The sequence below is a fragment of the Arachis stenosperma genome, chromosome 9 (assembly GCF_014773155.1).
Source record: "Arachis stenosperma cultivar V10309 chromosome 9, arast.V10309.gnm1.PFL2, whole genome shotgun sequence".
Classification (NCBI taxonomy): domain Eukaryota; kingdom Viridiplantae; phylum Streptophyta; class Magnoliopsida; order Fabales; family Fabaceae; genus Arachis; species Arachis stenosperma.
The window spans coordinates 70,839,751-70,858,278 of record NC_080385.1 but is presented as its reverse complement, the minus strand read 5'-3'; the positions used below and the strand labels follow the sequence as shown (position 1 = coordinate 70,858,278).

Sequence of the window (18,528 nt, the reverse complement as noted above, 5' to 3'; positions counted from 1 at the left end):
GTTCACAATTTCGCGCACCAAGTTTTTGGCGCCGTTGCCGGGGATTGTTCAAGTTTGAGCAAGCTTTTGGTAACAATGCCTGGGATTGTTCTAGTTTGGACAACTGACGGTTCATCTTGTGCTTAGATTAGGTATTTATTTTTTTTCGAAATTCTTGAAGATGAATTCTAGAGTTTCATGATGATTTGTTGAATCTGGCTGGCTGAGAAGCCATGTCTAATCTGATTGGACCGAGGTTTCAACTTATCACCACAAGAGCTTGTTGATTTTCATCAATTTTGCTTTTGGAGCAGTGATCCGCTAAGGCTTGGCTGACCTTTGGTCATGTCTAGTGTTTTGGACCGAAGCTTTTTTGAAAGCTTGGCTGGCTGTGAAGCCATGTCTAATTCCTGGACCAGAGTCTAGACTAGCATTGCACTGATTCCTGGAATTCTCATTAAGAATTTTGATACCTTTTTCCACTTAATTTTCGAAAAAAAAAAACACAAAAAAAATTACAAAATCATAAAAACCAAAAAAAATTATTTGCTGTTTCTTGCTTGAGTCTAGAGTCTCATCTTAAGTTTGGTGTCAAATGCATGTTTTGTTACATTTTTCGAATCCATGCATATATTTCTTTGTTTTGATCTTTGAATTCTTTTGGCTTGAGTATTTATGTGTCTCATATAGTGTCAGTAGTACACAAACTGCTAAGTTGGTGTCTTGCATGCATTGTTATTTGATTCTTGTTGCATTTTGATTACTAAAATCCAAAAATATTTTAATTTGTGTCTTTCAAGTCAATAATACAAAGAATTGAAGATTCAGAACATACTGCAGAGGAATTATACAGAAAAAGCTGAGCATTCAAAAATGCCCAGTGAAGAAGGCAGACTGGCGTTTAAACGCCAGCCAGGGTACCTGGTTGGGCGTTTAACGCCCAAAAAGGTAGCATTTGGGCGTTAAACGCCAGAATGTATACCATTCTGGGCGTTAACGCCAGGATGGTGCTAGGGGGAAGATTTTGTTTTCAAATCAATTTTTTTTCAAATTTTCAAAGTTTTTCAAACCAAATCTTTTTCAAATCATATCTTTTCAATCAAATGTTTTCAAAATCAATTTCTTTCCTTTTTCAAAGATACTTACTATCAATTAATGATTTGATTCAACATTTCAAGTATGTTGCCTTTTCTGTTGAGGAAGGTTTTATGTTTGAATCATATCTTTTCTTGTTAGGCAAGTCATCAATTTCTTTTAAATCATATCTTTTCAAATTGTTTTCAAAACAAATCTTTTTAAAATGTTTTTCAAATCATATCTTCTCAATTATATCTTTTTAAAACCATAACTTTTCAATCAAATCTTTTTAATCACATTTTTTTTCAAAATAGTTTTCAAATCAAATCTTTTTAATTTCTAATTTCAAAATCTTTTTCAAAAATCACTTGATTTCTTTTTTACTTTTAATTTTCGAAAATTATCAATCAAATTTCAAAATGTTTTCAAAATCTTTTAATTGAATTTTCGAAAATTCTCTTCCCTCCTTCCCACATCCTTCTATTTATGGAGTACCACTCCTTCTAAATGCACAATTCGAACCTTATCTAATTAAAGTTCGAATTCTTCTTCTCCTTCTTCTTACTATTTCTCTTTTCCTCTGACACTTCAAGGAATCTCTATACTGTGACATAGAGGATTCCACATTTTCTTTTTCTCTCCTCTTTCATATGAGCAGGAGCAGAGACAAAGGCATTCTTGTTGAAGCTGACCCTGAACCCGAAAGAACCTTGAAGAGAAAGCTAAGAGAAGCTAAAGCACAACTCTCTTTAGAGGACCTGACCGAATTCTTCAAGGAAGAAGAACACATGGCAGCCGAAAACAACAACAATGCCAACAATGCAAGAAAGGTGCTGGGTGACTTCACTGCACCTACTCCTGATTTCTATGGGAGAGGCATCTCTATCCCTGCCATTGGAGCAAACAACTTTGAGCTTAAGCCTCAATTAGTTTCTCTAATGCAACAGAACTGCAAGTTCCATGGACTTCCAATGGAAGATCCTCATCAGTTCTTAGCTGAATTCTTGCAAATCTGTGACACAGTCAAGACTAATGGGGTTAACCCTGAGGTCTACAGACTGATGCTATTCCCTTTTGCTGTAAGATACAGAGCTAGAATATGGTTGGATTCTCAACCTAAAGAAAGCCTGGACTCTTGGGAAAAGCTAGTCAATGCCTTCTTGGCAAAGTTCTTTCCACCACAAAGATGGAGTAAGCTTAGAGTGGAAGTCCAAACCTTCAGACAGAAGGATGGAGAATCCCTCTATGAAGCTTGGGAAAGATACAAACAATTAATCAGAAGATGTCCCTCAGACATGCTTTCTGAATGGAGCATCATAGGTATTTTCTATGATGGTCTCTCTGAACTATCCAAGATGTCTTTGGATAGCTCTGCTGGAGGATCTCTTCATCTGAAGAAGACGCCTGCAGAAGCTCAAGAATTGATTGAAATGGTTGCAAATAACCAATTCATGTACACTTCTGAAAGGAATCCTGTGAACAATGGGACTAGTCAGAAGAAAGGAGTTCTTGAGATTGACACTCTGAATGCCATATTGGCTCAGAACAAGATATTGACTCAACAAGTCAATTTGATTTCTCAAAGTCTGTCTGGAATGCAAAATGCACCAAACAGTACTAAGGATGCTTCATCTGAGGAAGAAGCTTATGATCCTGAGAACCCTTCCATGGAAGAGGTGAATTACCTAGGAGAACCCTATGGAAACACCTATAATTCTTCATGGAGAAATCACCCAAATCTCTCATGGAAGAATCAAGAAAGACCTCAACAAGGTTTCAATAACAATAATGGTGGAAGAAACAGGTTTAGCAATAGCAAGCCTTTTCCATCATCTTCTCAGCAACAGACAGAGAGTTCTAAGCAGAATACTTCTGACTTAGCAACAACGGTCTCTGATCTAATAAAGACCACTCAAAGTTTCATGAATGAAACAAGGTCCTCCATCAAAAATTTGGAAGGACAGGTGGGTCAGCTGAGCAAGAAAGTTACTGAACTCCCTCCTAGTACTCTCCCAAGTAATACAGAAGAAAATCCAAAAGGAGAGTGCAAAGCCATAACCATGGCCGAATGTGGAGAGGAAAGAGAGGAGGAGGACGCCACTGAGGAAGACCTCAGTGGGCGTGTACCAATCTCCTCTGAGTTCCAATGGGAATCTGAGGCTCAAAATGAGACCATAGAGATTCCATTGGACTTACTTCTGCCATTCATGAGCTCTGATGAGTATTCTTCCTCTGAAGAGGATGAGTATGTCACTGAAGAGCAAGTTGCTAAATACCTTAGAGCAATCATGAAGCTAAATGACAAGTTATTTGGAAATGAGACTTGGGAGGATGAACCTCCCTTGCTCACCAAAGAACTGGATGACTTGTCTAGGCAGAAACTGCCTCAAAAGAGGCAAGATCCTGGGAAGTTTTCTATACCTTGTACCATAGGCACCATGACCTTCAAGAAGGCCTTGTGTGACTTAGGGTCAAGTGTAAACCTCATGCCCCTCTCTGTAATGGAGAAATTAGGGATCTTTGAGGTGCAAGCTGCAAGAATCTCATTAGAGATGGCAGACAATTCAAGAAAACAAGCTCATGGACTTGTAGAGAATGTTTTGGTGAAGGTTGAAGACCATTACATCCCTACTGATTTCATAGTCCTAGAGACTGGGAAGTGCATGGATGAATCCATCATCCTTGGCAGACCCTTCCTAGCCACAGCAAAGGCTGTGATTGATGTTGATAGAGGAGAGTTGATCATTCAAGTGAATGAAGAATCCTTGGTGTTTAAGGCCCAAGGACATCCCTCTATCATCATGGAGAGGAAGCATGAAGAGCTTCTCTCAAAACAGAGCCAAGCAGAGCCCCCACAGTCAAACTCTAAGTTTGGTGTTGGGAGGTTCCAACACGGTTCTGAGCATTTCTGAGGCTCCATGAGAGTCCTCTGTCAAGCTAATGACATTAAAGAAGCGCTTGTTGGGAGGCAACCCAATGTTTTATAGTTAACTATTTTCTTTTGTTATTTTATCTTTTTTGTAGGTTGATGATCATAAGAAGTCACAAAAACAATGAAAAAAAGCAAAAACAGAATGAAAAACAGGAAGAAAAACAGCACACCCTGGAGGAGAAGAAGCTGGCGTTCAAACGCCAGTAATGCTAGCTGTTGGGCGTTTAACGCCCAGTCTGGCACCATTCTGGGCGTTTAACGCCAGAAAGGGGCACCAGACTGGCGTTAAACGCCAGTAAAGGGCAACAACCTGGCGTTAAACGCCAGGAATGGGCACCAGCCCGGCGTTTAACGCCAGAAATAGCTCAAAACGTGATTTTGAGCAACATTTGGTGCAGGGATGACTTTTCCTTGACACCACAGGATCTGTGGACCCCACAGGACCCCACCATCACTCTCTCTTCTTCCCCCATTCACCAATCACCTCAATACCTCTTCCCCAAAAACCCTTCACCTATCAAATCCCATCTTTCTCTTCACCACTCACATCCATCCTTCATAAATCCCCACCAACCTCACCCTTCAAATTCAAACCACTTTCCCTCCCAAACCCACCCATCATGGCCGAACCATTACCCCCCCTCTCTCCTATATATACCCTTCTTCAACCCTTCATTTTCACACAACCTAAACACCCCTTCTTTCCCTTCTTGGCCGAACACACCACCTTCCCCCTCTTCTCATTTCTTCTTCTTCTACTCTCTTCTTTCTTCTTTTGCTCGAGGACGAGCAAACATTTTAAGTTTGGTGTGGTAAAAGCGTTGCTTTTCGTTTTTCCATAACCATTTATGGCATCCAAGGCCGGAGAAACCTCTAGAAAGAGGAAAGGGAAGGCAAAAGCTTCCACCTCCGAGTCATGGGAGATGGATAGATTCCTCTCAAGGGTGCATCAAGACCACTTCTATGAAGTTGTGGCCTTGAAGAAGGTGATCCCCGAGGTCCCCTTTTCACTCAAAAAGGGTGAATATCCGGAGATCCGCCATGAGATCCGAAGAAGAGGTTGGGAAGTACTTACCAACCCCATTCAACAAGTCGGAATCTTGATGGTTCAAGAGTTCTATGCCAATGCATGGATCACCAAGAACCATGACCAAAGTGTGAACCCGAATCCAAAGAATTATCTCACTATGGTTCGGGGGAAATACTTGGATTTTAGTCCGGAGAGTGTGAGGGTGGCGTTCAACTTGCCTATGATGCAAGGAGATGAGCATCCTTACACTAGAAGGGTCAACTTTGATCAAAGGTTGGACCAAGTCCTCACAACCATATGTGAAGAGGGCGCACAATGGAAGCAAGATTCAAGAGGAAAGCCGGTTCAATTGAGAAGGCATGACCTCAAGCCCGTGGCTAGAGGATGGTTAGAGTTCATACAACGCTCAATCATTCCCACTAGCAACCGGTCCGAAGTTACCATAGACCGGGCCATCATGATCCACAGCATCATGATTGGAGAAGAAATAGAAGTTCATGAGGTTATAGCCCAAGAACTCTACAAGGTGGCGGACAAGACCTCCACTTTGGCAAGGTTAGCCTTTCCTCATCTCATCTGTCACCTCTGTTATTCAGTTGGAGTTGACATAGAGGGAGATACCCCCATTGATGAGGACAAGCCCATCACCAAGAAAAAGATGGAATACACAAGAGACCCCTCTCACCAAGAGATCCCTGAGATTCCTCAAGGGATGCACTTTCCTCCATAAAACTATTGGGAGCAACTAAACACCTCCCTAGGAGAATTGAGTTCCAACATGGGACAACTAAGGGTGGAGCATCAAGAACACTCCATTCTCCTCCATGAAATTAGAGAAGACCAAAGAATCATGAGGGAGGAGCAACAAAGACAAGGAAGAGACATTGAGGAGCTCAAGCACTCCATAGGATCTTCAAGAGCAAGAAAGAGCCGCCATCACTAAGGTGGACCCGTTCCTTGATTTCCTTGTTCTTTATTCTTCTGTTTTTCGATTTTTATGCTTTATGTTATCCATGTTTGTGTCTTGTGATCATTAGTGTCTTAGTGTCTATGCCTTAAAGTTATGAATGTCCTATGAATCCATCACCTTTCTTGAATAAAAATTGTTCTTAATTGAAAAGGAGAAGAATTGCATGAATTCTGAATTTTATAATAGTTTAATTATTTTGATGTGGTGGCAACCCTTTTGTTCTCTGAATGTATGCTTGAACAGTTCATATGTCTTTCGAACTTGTGGTTCATGAATGTTGGCTCTTGAAAGAATGATGAAAAAGGAGACATGTTACTGAGGATCTGAAAAATCATTAAAAATGATTCTTGAAGCAAGAAAAAGCAGTGAATACAAAAAAAAAAAAAGAGAAAAAGCAAACGAAAAAAAAAAAAATCGGAAAAAAAAAAGAAAGAAAAAGAAAGAAATAAAGTTGTGATCCAAGGCAATAAGAGTGTGCTTAAGAACCCTGGACACCTCTAATTGGGGACTTTAGCAAAGCTGAGTCACAATCTGAAAAGGTTCACCCAATTATGTGTCTGTGGCATGTATATATCCGGTGGTAATACTGGAAGACAGAGTGCTTTGGGCCACAGCCAAGACTCAATAAATAGCTATGTTCAAGAATCATCATACTTTACTAGGAGAATCATTAACACTATCTGGATTCTAAGTTCCTAAGGAAGCCAATCATTCTGAATTACAAGGGATAGAGTGAGATGCCAAAACTATTCAGAAGCAAAAAGATAAAAGCCCCGCTCATCTAATTAATACTGATCTTCATAGATGTTTTTGGAGTTCATTGCATATTCTCTTCTTTTTATCTTATTTGATCTTCAGTTGCTTGGGGACAAGCAACAATTTAAGTTTGGTGTTGTGATGAGCGGATAATTTGTATACTTTTTGGCATTGTTTTTAGTATGTTTTTGTTATGATTTAGTTAGTTTTTATTATATTTTTATTAGTTTTTAATTAAATTTCACTTTTCTGGACTTTACTATAAGTTTGTGTGTTTTTCTGTGATTTCAGGTATTTTCTGGCTGAAATTGAGGGACCTGAGCAAAAATCTGATCCAGAGACTCAAAAGGACTGCAGATGCTGTTGGATTCTGACCTCCCTGCACTCGAAGTGAATTTTCTGGAGCTACAGATACCCAATTGGCGCGCTCTCAACGGCGTTGGAAAGTAGACATCCTGGGCTTTCCAGCAATATATAATAGTCCATACTTTGCCCAAGATTTGATGGCCCAAACCGGCGTTCAAAGTCACCTCAAGAAATTCCAGCGTTAAACGCCGGAACTGGCACCTAATTGGGAGTTAAACGCCCAAACTGGCACTAAAGCTGGCGTTTAACTCCAAGGAGAGTCTCTACACGAAAAAGCTTCATTGCTCAGCCCAAGCACACACCAAGTGGGCCCGGAAGTGGATTTTTATGTCATTTACTCATCTATGTACTAGTTTTCTATAAGTAGGACCTTTTACTATTGTATTAGAGAGACTTTTGGGTAGCTATCTTTGTTTTATGCTATCTTAGACCTTTGGGAGGCTGGCCATTCGGCCATGCCTAGACCTTGTTCTTATGTATTTTCAACGGTGGAGTTTCTACACACCATAGATTAAGGTGTGGAGCTCTGCTGTACCTCGAGTATTAATGCAATTACTATTGTTCTTCCATTCAATTCCGCTTGTTCTTTATCCAAGATATCACTTATTCTTCAACATGATGAAGGTGATGATTGACGCCCATCACCATTCTCACTCATGAACAAGGTGACTGACAACCATTCTTGTTCTACAAGCATCTGAGGCTTAGTGAATATCTCTTGGATTCCTGATTGCACGATGCATGGTTGATCGCCTGACAACGAGTGCTCGCCTGACAAACGAGCCAACCATTCCGTGAGATCAGAGTCTTCGTGGTATAGGCAAGAACTGATGGCAGCATTCAAGAGAATCCGGAAGGTCTAACCTTGTCTGTGGTATTCTGAGTAGGATTCAATGACTGAATGACTGTGACGTGCTTCAAACTCCTAGCAGGCTAGGGCGTTAGTGACAGACGCAAAAGTATCAATGGATATTATTCCGGCCTGACCGAGAACCGACAGCTGAATTCCGCTATGCCGTGACAGGACATATGCAATCGCTTTCACTGAGAGGATGGGAGGTAGCTGCTGACAACAGTGAAACCCTACACAAGCTTGCCATGGAAAGGAGTAAGAAGGATTGGATGAAGGCAGTAGGAAAGCAGAGAGACGGAAGGGAAGGCATCTTCATACACTTGTCTGAAGCTCTTACACCAATGATATGCATAAGTATCTCTATCTTTATCTTTATATTATTTTCGTTCATCATCATATACATTTGAGTTTGCCTGACTAAGATTTACAAGATGACCATAGCTTGCTTCAATGCTAACAATCTCCGTGGGATCGACCCTTACTCACGTAAGGTATTACTTGGACGACCCAGTGCACTTGCTGGTTAGTTGTGCGAAGTTGTGTAATGCCATGGTATTGAGCCACCAAGTTTTTGGAGCCATTACCGGGGATTATGAGAGTTGTGAAAAGTATTGTTCACAATTTCGCGCACCAGTACTCCATAAATAGAAGGATGTGGGAAGAAGGGAAGAGAATTTTTCGAAAATTAAATTAAAAAGTTCGAAAACATTTTGAAAAACTGATTGATAATTTTCGAAAATTCAAAGTGGAAAAGAAATCAAGTGATTTTTGAAAAAGATTTTGAAATTAGAAATTAAAAAGATTTGATTGAAAATTTATTTTGAAAAAGATGTGATTGAGAAGATATGATTTGAAAACAATTTTAAAAAGATTTGATTTGAAAACAATTTTAAAAATATTTGATTAATTACTTGCCTAACAAGAAAAGATATGATTCAAACATTAAACCTTTCTCAACAGAAAAGGCAATATACTTGAGATGTTCAATCAAATCATTAATTGTTAGTAAGTATCTTTGAAAAAGGAAAGAAATTGATTTTGAAAACATTTGATTGAAAAGATATGATTTGAAAAAGATTTGATTTTGAAAAACTTTGAAAACTTGAAAAAAAAATTGATTTGAAAACAAAATCTTCCCCCTAGCACCATCCTGGCGTTAAACGCCCAGAATGGCATCCATTCTGGCATTTAACGCCCAAAATGCTACCTCTTTGGGCGTTAAACGCCCAACCAGGTACCCTGGCTGGCGTTTAAACGCCAGTCTGTCTTCTTCACTGGGCATTTTTGAATGCTCAGCTTTTTCTGTGTAATTCCTCTGCAGTATGTTCTGAATCTTCAATTCTTTGTATTTTTGACTTGAAAAGACACAAATTAAAAATATTTTTGGATTTTTAATAATTAAAAATGCAACAAGAGACAAATAACAATGCATGCAAGACACCAAACTTAGCAGTTTGTATACTACTGACACCATATGAGACACATAAACACTCAAGTCAAAAGAATTCAAAGATCAGAATAAGAAATCATCAAGAATTACTTGAAGATTCTTAAGACACATGAATGAATGCATGCAATTGACACCAAACTTAAGATGAGACACTAGACTCAAGCAAGAAACATCAAATATTTTTGGTTTTTTATGATTTTGTGAATTTTTTTTTTGTGCTTTTTTTCGAAAATTATGTGAAAATAGAAAATAAAGGTTTCAGAATTCTCAGTGTGGATTCCAGGAATCATTGCAATGCTAGTCTAAGACTCCGGTCCAGGAATTAGACATGGCTTCACAGCCAGCCAAGCTTTCAAAGAAAGCTTCGGTCCAAAACACTAGACATGGCCAATGGCCAGCTAAGCCTTAGCAGATCATTGCTCCAATAGCAAGATTGATAGAGATCAACAAGCTATTGTGATGATCAGTTGAAAACTCGGTCCAATAAGATTAGACATGGCTTCACAGCCAGCCAGATTTCAACAGATCACCATGAAACACTAGAATTCATTCTTAAGAACTCTGAAGAAAAATACCTAATCTAAGCAACAAGATGAACCGTCAGTTGTCCATACTCAAGAACAATCCCCGGCAACGGCGCCAAAAACTTGGTGCTGTTGCCGGATCAAAACATGGCACTGTTATTGCAGGGAACAAATGCGAAACCGTAGTTAGGACATTTAATTCCCCGGCAACGGCGCCAAAAACTTGGTGCACAAAATTGTGATCAATACTTTTTAATACACAGAACAATCCCCGGTAATGGCTCCAAAGACTTGGTGCTCAATACCATGGCATAAACACAACTTCGCACAACTAACCAGCAAGTGCACTGGGTCGTCCAAGTAATAAACCTTACGCGAGTAAGGGTCGATCCCACGGAGATTGGTGGTATGAAGCAAGCTATGGTCGCCTTGTAAATCTCAGTCAGGCAGACTCAAATGTGTATAGTGATAAACGAATAAAGCATAAAGATAAAGATAGAGATACTTATGTATATAATTGGTGAGAGCTTCAGATAAGCGTATGAAGATGCCTTCCCTTCCGTCTCTCTGCTTTCCTACAGTCTTCATCCAATCCTTCTTACTCCTTTCCATGGCAAGCTCATGTAGGGTTTCACCGTTGTCAGTGGCTACCTCCCATCCTCTCAGTGAAAATGTTCCCATGCTCTGTCACAGCATATGGCTAATCAGCTGTCGGTTCTCGATCAGGCCGGAATAAAATCCATTGATCCTTTTGCGTCTGTCACTAACGCCCCGCCTGCTAGGAGTTTGAAGCACGTCACAGTCATTCAATCATTGAATCCTACTCAGAATACCACAGACAAGGTTAGACCTTCCGGATTCTCTTGAATGCCGCCATCAGTTCTTGCCTATACCACGAAGACTCTGATCTCACGGAATGGCTGGCTCGTTTGTCAGGCGAGCACTCGGTTGTCAGGCGATCAACCATGCATCGTGTTATCAGGAATCCAAGAGATATTCACTAAGCCTCAGATGCTTGTAGAACAAGAGTGGTTGTCAGTCACCTTGTTCATAAGTGAGAATGATGATGAGTGTCACGGATCATCACATTCATCAAGTTGAAGAACAAGTGATATCTTGGACAAAGAACAAGCGGAATTGAATAGAAGAACAATAGTAATTGCATTAATACTCGAGGTACAGCAGAGCTCCACACCTTAATCTATGGTGTGTAGAAACTCCACCGTTGAAAATACATAAGAACAAGGTCTAGGCATGGCCGAATGGCCAGCCTCCCAAAATGAGTTCAATCATAAAAACATGATCAAAAGCTCTCTAATACAATAGTAAAAGGTCCTACTTATAGAAAAACTAGTAGCCTAAGGTGTACATAGATGAGTAAATGACATAAAAATCCACTTCCGGGCCCACTTGGTGTGTGCTTGGGCTGAGCAAATGAAGCATTTTCGTGTAGAGACTCTTCTTGGAGTTAAACGCCAGCTTTGGTGCCAGTTTGGGCGTTTAACTCCCATTTAGGTGCCAGTTCCGGCGTTTAACGCTGGAATTTCTTGAGGTGACTTTGAACGCCGGTTTGGGCCATCAAATCTTGGGCAAAGTATGGACTATCATATATTGCTGGAAAGCCCAGGATGTCTACTTTCCAACGCCGTTGAGAGCGCGCCAATTGGGCTTCTGTAGCTCCAGAAAATATACTTCGAGTGCAGGGAGGTCAGAATCCAACAGCATCTGCAGTCCTTTTGAGTCTCTGGATCAGATTTTTGCTCAGATCCCTCAATTTCAGCCAGAAAATACCTGAAATCACAGAAAAACACACAAACTCATAGTAAAATCCAGAAAAGTGAATTTTAACTAAAAACTAATAAAAATATAATAAAAACTAACTAAATCCTACTAAAAACATACTAAAAACAATGCCAAAAAGCGTACAAATCATCCGCTCATCAGGAGCCTTGCGTGTTTGAAGAAGAAGACAGTAGGAAAGCAGAGGTTCAGAAGACAGAGCATCTCCAAAACCTCAACCTATTCTCCATCACTGCAATTCAAGTACCTGTTTTATGTTCTTTTGCTTTTTACAATCAATCCTGATAATCTTTGATATCCTGACTAAGAGTTACAAGATAACCATAGCTTGCTTCAAGCCGACAATCTCCGTGGGATCGACCCTTACTCACGTAAGGTATTACTTGGATGACCCAGTGCACTTGCTGGTTAGTTGTGCGGGATTGCAAAGTGTGATTGCAATTTCGTGCACCAGCAAGCAAATGTCGTCTTGGTGAGAAAGTAAAATGGGAAGTGGCGAATGTGCACCGACTACACCGAAAAGATACTCCGGGCGGGATTCTATTATCCAACTCTACGAAAGAAAGCTACAGAATTTGTAAAGACATGTCCACCATGCCAGAAGCATGTCAACTTTCACATCGCCCCGCCAGAAAAACTCATCAGCGTAACCTCACCCTGGCCATTTGCAAAGTGGGGACTCGATCTTCTCGGACCCTTTCCACAGGGATCGGGACAAGTAAAATTCCTCATAGTAGGGGTAGATTATTTCACAAACTGGATTGAGGCAGAACCCCTAGCCAACGCCACTGCTCAAAGAAGCCGGAAATTCCTATATAGGAACATCGTCACAAGGTTCGGGGTCCCATACTCCATCACCACAGACAAATGGCACCCAATTCACAGATGCAGGCTTCAGAAAACTAGTGGCCGACTTGAATATAAAACACCAGTTCACCTCCGTCGAACATCCCCAAGCCAATGGACAAGCCGAAGCAGCCAACAAAGTCATATTGGCCGGGCTAAAGCGGAGACTGCAAGAAGCAAAGGGAGCTTGGGCCGAGGAACTTCCACAAGTCCTATGGGCATATCGAACAACCCCCCATTCTACTACAAACGAATCACCATTTCGATTAGCATATGGAGTGGAGGCAATGATTCCAATAGAAGTCGAGGAATGGTCTCCCCAAGTAGTCCACTACAATGAACAAACCAACTCTCAAATTCAAAGAGAAGAGCTTGACTTACTTCCGAAAATCCAAGAAAGAGCTCGGATCATAGAAGAAGCACTAAAGTGGCGAATGGCTTCCAGGTATAATCAAAAGGTAGTGCCAAGAGGTTTTGCTGAGAATGATCTCATCTTAATCCGAAATGATATTGGAACAACTCGACCCGGAGAAGGAAAGCTGGCAGCCAATTAGAAAGGACCCTACCGAGTCACGGAAGTACTTGGGAAGGGCTACTACAGAATGTCCGAACTCGAGGGATGAAAACTCACCAGATCATGGCACGTCTATAACCTAAGAAGGTACTATAGCTAGGATAGGTAAAAGATCTCATCACAAGATGCACTCTTTTTCCTGAAAAGGTTTTTTAATAAGGCGTCAAGATTGAGATTTAATCCGACTTAATGGTACGGAAAACTCCCGCATGTATATATTTGCACTTTCTTTGAATAAAATACATTTCAGATATTCTACAAATTCCCAAGACGCATTAATATGAAGCATTCATCGTCCGATTATAAAGCAACGGATCGATAGAAAGTGAAGAACAGATTCACTGTACGATCTTGATAGGAATGATCGACCGACAAAGGTGAAAACGTAATTCACCTAAAGGACGATCAAACCGGGACAAAAACCACCATCTACAAAGAGGCAAAGATGAACACAGAATAATGCAAGAAGTTATCGAAAGTGATCCCAAAAAGAACCTGACGAGGTCTTATGGATTGCTATATAATAACTTAAAAAGACTGGCCGACACTAAAAAGTCGGACCAAGTCAACCCAAGTTATCAGCAAATCCCTGGAAAGAGGTCTAGCCAAACCTATTAAAGAGGAATTGCTATAACTTAGAAGAGATCGACCTAACGAAGTCGGTCTCCTACAAGACAAGTTATAAAAGTAATCCCTGAAAGAGACCTGACAAAGGTCCAAGAAAGAGGATTACAAAAATAACTTAAAAGAGATCGACCTAACGAAGTCGGTCTCCTACAAGACAAGTTATAAAAGTAATCCTTGAAAGAGACCTGACAAAGGTCCAAGAAAGAGGATTACAAAAATAACTTAGAAGAGATCAACCTAACGAAGTCGGTCTCCTACAAGACAAGTTATAAAAGTAATCCCTGGAAGAGACCTGACAAAGGTCCAAGAAAGAGGATTACAAAAATAACATAGAAGAGATTGACCTAACGAAGTCGGTCTCCTACAAGACAAGTTATAAAAGTAATCCCTGAAAGAGACCTGACAAAGGTCCAAGAACGAGGATTACAAAAATAACTTAGAAGAGATCAACCTAACGAAGTCGGTCTCCTACAAGACAAGTTATAAAAGTAATCCCTGAAAGAGACCTGACAAAGGTCCAAGAAAGAGGATTACAAAAATAACTTAGAAGAGATCAGCCTAACGAAGTCGGTCTCCTACAAGACAAGTTATAAAAGTAATCCCTGAAAGAGACCTGACAAAGGTCCAAGAAAGAGGATTACAAAAATAACTTAGAAGAGATCGACCTAACGAAGTCGATCTCCTACAAGACAAGTTATAAAAGTAATCCCTAAAAGAGACCTGATAAAGGTCCGAGAAAGAGGATTACAAAAATAACTTAGAAGAGATTGACCTAACGAAGTCGGTCTCCTACAAGATAAGTTATAAAAGTAATCCCTGAAAGAGACCTGAGAAAGGTCCAAGAAAGAGGATTACAAAAATAACTTAGAAGGGGACCAACATAAAGAAATCGGTTATGGGACGCTAAAAATACAAGCAAAAGCGAGAAAACCGAGAAACAAGTTGGACCCATACAGTCACGGCCTCAAAGGATCCAAGTTACAAACAATAAAGTGCAAAAGCAATCCAAAGAGGTCAAGCAGCAAGATTCCAACACTATTAGAAACCAGAAGAAATACCATGTTAAAGCGCAATGGATGCATAGTATAATATAACTTCAAGAGGCTACCAAAAATCTACCTTAGAAAGCTACTTTTGTTTTTCAAAGTAAAAGTTGCCAGGCAGGCAACTAAAAAGCGTCAGCAGTTAAACAAAACAATAAAGTTCAAAAGCCCACAAACCGGGCTATTTACACAAATACTTAAAAAGAAGATCAGCAAAGATCGGGAGCCTTCCCGGCAGCATCAGTACGGGGAGAAGGAGGGTGAGTCTGAATAGGCACAGCATCTACAGTTTCATCATCCCGGTTCAGAATCTGACAATCCGGATTAGACATAACTAGAGGAACCGAGGAGGTCGACACCTTAGTAGAAGGCACTGGGGGAAGTTCAACATTATCATCGGGATCATCTGGGACAATCTTGCCATCCTTTACTACGTTATCAAGACTAACGAGAGTCAAATCGGCATCAGGAGCAACAATCCGGAACTGCTCCATCAGGTTTTCAGAGGCGGCAGTCACGCTGCCCACAAGATGACCCTGAAGCTCGGCATAATTAACCCGAGCAATTTCCAAATCATCCCGAAGATGCATCAACTCCCTATAAGCTGAGACATAGCTATCCTTGTGCTTCAGTGCCATGTCCTCAGCCAACTTCAAAGAAGCAGCCAAGGCAATAGAGCTGGCCTTCTCACCCTCCAGTTCCTTCTCTACCTTCACCAACTTCACCTCCAACTCATCCTTCAGACCCTTGATCCGATCAAATTCTGATTTGGCCTCCTCCATGAAGGATTTTGTGGCATGAATCGGGATCCCCTGAACAGTTCGAAAAATAGCCGCACCCATATGTGCCATTTTCACACTACTTTTGGTGATAAAATCTAGATGCTGAAGAAGAGACACATCATCCATGGAGAGCCCACCATAGGGGGCCATTTGCTGGTCAACAAACTCGACAGCATCAAAATCTGGGGCATCCAGGTTAAAGGGCTTGGATGTTTTTTGCTTTTTTAAGGGAGGAGCACCAGAAGCAACGGCAGAAGTCTGTGGAGGATCGATGGTGCACGAATTTGCAATCCGTATAACTAACCAGCAAGTGCACTAGGTCGTCCAAGTAATACCTTACGTGAGTAAGGGTCGATCCCACGGAGATTATTGGGTTGAAGCAAGCTATGTTTATTTTATTAATCTTAGCCAGGATACCAATAGAGTTCTTTAGCCTCGTATAAAGTAAAAAGGGCATAAAATAAATAGTTGTTACTTGTTGTGCAGTAATGGGGAATATGTTGGAGTTTTGGAGATGCTTTATCCTCTGAATTTCTGCAATATAATATTCAACTCAATTGTTTGTAAAGCCCATCTACGGCAAGCTGTATGTAGGGTGTCACCATTGTCAGTGGTTACCTCCCATCCTCTCAGTGAAAACGGTCCAGATGCTCTGTCACAGCACGGCTAATCAGCTGTTGGTTCTCGATCATGTTGGAATAGGATCCATTGATCCTTTTGCGTTTGTCATCACGCCCAGCAATCGCGAGTTTGAAGCTCGTCACAGCCATTCAATCCTTGAATCCTACTCGGAATACCACAGACAAGGTTTAGACCTTCCGGATTCTCAAGAGTGGCCGCCATCAATTCTAGCTTATACCGCGGAGATTCTGATTAAGGAATCTAAGAGATGCTCATTCAGTCTGATGTAGAACAGAGGTGTTTGTCAGGCACACGTTCATGGATTGAGGGAGGTGATGAGTGTCACGGATCATCACCTCCTTCATAATTAAGCGCGAATAAACATCTTAGATCGCAACACACACACGTTTGAGTGAAATAGAAACAATTGCATTAATTCATCGAGACGCTGCAGAGCTCCTCACCCCCAACAATGGAGTTTAGAGACTCATGCCGTCAAAGTGTATATAATTCAGATCTGAAATTGTCATGAGGTACAAAATAAGTCTCTAAAAGTTGTTTAAATAGTAAACTAATAACCTAGGTTTACAGAAAATGAGTAAACTATGATAGATAGTGCAGAAATCCACTTCTGGGGCCCACTTGGTGTGTGCTGGGGCTGAGACTTAAGCTTCTCGCGTGCCTGGGCTGTTTTGGGCGTTCAACGCCAGGTTGTGACGTGTTTTGGGCGTTGAACTCCAACTTGTAACCTGTTTCTGGCGCTGGACGCCAGACAACAGCATGATACTGGCATTGAACGCCCGTTTACATCGTCTATCTTCGCGCAAAGTATGGACTATTATATATTGCTGCAAAGCCCTGGATGTCTACTTTCCAACGCCGTTGAAAGCGCGCCAATTGGACACCTGTAGCTCCAGAAAATCCATTTGGAGTGCAGGGAGGTCAGAATCTAACAGCATCAGCAGTCCTTTTTCAGCCTAAATCAGATTTTTGCTTAGCTCCCTCAATTTCAGCCAGAAATTACCTGAAATCACAGAAAAATCACACAAAATCATAGTAAAGTCCAGAAATATTATTTTTTCTTAAAAACTAATAAAATTCTATTAAAAACTAATTAAAACATACTAAAATCTACATGAAATTACCCCCAAAAAGCGTATAAAATATCCGCTCATCACAACACCAAACTTAAACTGTTGCTTGTCCTCAAGCAACTAGCTAAATAAAATAGGATGAAAAGAAATTAAGAAACAATAATATCTCAGAGTTTCAAGTGAAGCTCAGATTCTAATTAGATGAGCGGGACTAGTAGCTTTTTGCTTCTGAACAGTTTTGGCATCTCACTTTATCCTTTGAAATTCAGAATGGTTGGCATCTATAGGAACTCAGAATTCAGATAGTATTATTGATTCTCCTAGTTTAGTATGTTGATTCTTGAACACAGCTACTTTATGAGTCTTGGTCGTGGCCCTAAGCACTTTGTTTTCCAGTATTACCACCGGATACATAAATGCCACAGACACATAATTTGGTGAACCTTTTCAGATTGTGACTCAGCTTTGCTAGAGTCCCCAATTAGAGGTGTCCAGAGTTCTTAAGCACACTCTTTTGCTTTGGATCACGACTTTAACCACTCAGTCTCAAGCTTTTCACTTGGACCTGCATGCCACAAGCACATGGTTAGGGACAGCTTGATTTAGCCGCTTAGGCCTGGATTTATTTCCTTCGGCCCTCCTATCCATTAATGCTCAAAGCCTTGGATCCTTTTTACCCTTGCCTTTTGGTTTTAAGGGCTATTGGCTTTTTCTGCTTGCTTTTTCTTTCTCTCTTTTTGGCATTTTTTTTTCGCAAGAATTTTTTTTTCTACTTTTTCTTGCTTCAAGAATCAATTTCATGACTTTTCAGATCATCAATAACATTTCTCTTGTTCATCATTCTTTCAGGAGCCAACAATTTTAACATTCATAAAATTCAATATCAAAAATATGCACTGTTCAAGCATTCATTCAGAAGACAAAAAGTATTGCCACCACATATAAATAATTAGAATTTTCCTTATTAAGAACTCGAAAAAATTAAATTGCCTCTTTATTCTAAAAAATCTACTATTTTATTCATGTTTGATGATGATGAGAAAAATAAATTATAACTTAATTGAAAATAAAATCAAAATAGATATGCTAATTGCTACTACTCCTATATAACTTTCTAAGGTAAAATCCTATAATAATACTATCACAGAGTTAAAGCTAGAATTAGAACTTAACGACCTGTATTTTGGGAAGTGGATGTTCCTCT

At 40.4% G+C, this 18,528-nt stretch overlaps 1 non-coding gene across 1 annotated transcript; it reads right to left on the bottom strand.

Moving 5' to 3' along the window:
• Positions 1–2,249: 2,249 nt before the first annotated feature.
• Positions 2,250–2,357, bottom strand: LOC130953128 (small nucleolar RNA R71). Its single transcript, XR_009075301.1, has one exon. It is a non-coding gene; the product is annotated as a small nucleolar RNA R71 (small nucleolar RNA).
• Positions 2,358–18,528: the final 16,171 nt, after the last annotated feature.